The following is a 1,717-nucleotide window of genomic DNA, read 5'->3' as shown; positions in this document are numbered from 1 at the left end:
ATACAATTGATAACAAGAAACTCAGGAATGTTGATTTAGTCAAACAAACAAACATAATCTCTACAACATACAGAGAATGAAAACATAATTAAAATTTCTTTTGCTTAATCACGAAGATTATTTGCAAAAGGAAGACGCCATAATTAACTGAACTAATCCTCATGTATTACTAGCATTTACTTTGTCAACACCAGAATTAATGAGTTGATTAATGGCATTTGATCACAAAACCATAATGTAGTAAACATTACTCAAAATGACTGTTTGGTGTCTTACTACCATGAAGATATGTATTAATCCTTTATTGATTGAATATAGTAAAAATAATGATTTCTAACATCGGTGTAAGTTTGCACATTTTTCTGGAATTTGAACTTAAAACATAAAGAGGAACATAACTAAATACTGCAAGATATTTTGTCCAGGGTACTAACAATGCTACCACTCCACCATCATATTATTGTTATTTGTAATTTGTATGATGATGATGGTGATGATGATGATGATGATGACGATGATGATGATGATGATGATGATGATGATGATGATGATGATGATGATGATGATGGTGATGATGATGATGATGGTGATGATGATGATTGATGATGATGATGAAAATGATAATGATAATGATGGTGATGGTGGTGGTAGCAGTGGCAGCAGTGGTGATCTATGTGTGTTGAAAAAGGTAGAGAAAACAAGTTTAATGTTGTATCTGGAATGGAAAGAAGTTTCTTAGGGGATAAGAGAAGGGTCATCTACTGAGTCAGTAGAATCCAAAGGTAAAAAGACAGGAAGATGTTCAAAATGAGAATCAAACTTTGAAAGAAAGAAACTCTATTCAGTATTTTACAAAAAGACAAAAGAGATAAAGGTTTAATAAGTGCAGCTGACTTTGATTAAAAGAAAGAATGATTGAAAAAATGATTTTTGCAGTACAAGAACAGGTAAAGTGGATCAAGAAAATGATAGAGAAGTAGGGCTGTTCACCCAAGTTGTTCAATCAGAACTTCTCTATGGATCTTCAGCATGGAAGCTGAATGAGATTTGAAAAGAAACTTGATGAGTGGCTGTGTGGTAAGTAGCTAGGCGCAGGAGTGGCTGTGTGACTATATATGGCATAGCAAATTAATGTGTATGTATGAATATATATGGCATATCAAATTAATGTGTGTGTGTGATATCATGGATGAAAACATAAACTGTTATTGTTATTGTCTGTGAAACAATTGTATAGTTGATTACCAGTCAAATAAAGTATTCAACCTACACAAATATCTCACTTATTTCACAGATAATTCATTAACCACTCAGCTCTACATCAGATAGGCATTCCTGTATTTATCTCTGATAGCAAACTGTATCTCATCTCTTTGTCTTTCTATCAATAACAACACCTTTCTTTCTCTCTGTCTCTCTCTTGTTTTCCCTTTTTCTGTAGCTATATCTCTATCCCTCTCCCTTTCTTTTACCCTTTTACTGTAGCAACATCCCTATTCCTTTCTCTCTCTCTCTTTCTCTCTTCCTTTTTTTGTTTTGTAATGTTTCTCCTTTATCTATATTTCTTTTCTCTGTGTGCTCATGTGTGTATGTATATTTATATCTATGTGGAGTTCACTGTGTATATAACACTTTTATATGTATGTATGTATGTATGTATGTATGTATGTATGTATGTATCTACATGTGTGTGTCTGCAAGTTTAAACTGATTATCT

This window comes from Octopus bimaculoides, chromosome 2 (genome assembly GCF_001194135.2).
Source record: "Octopus bimaculoides isolate UCB-OBI-ISO-001 chromosome 2, ASM119413v2, whole genome shotgun sequence".
Lineage (NCBI taxonomy): Eukaryota > Metazoa > Mollusca > Cephalopoda > Octopoda > Octopodidae > Octopus > Octopus bimaculoides.
Note: the sequence above shows the minus strand (reverse complement) of the source record.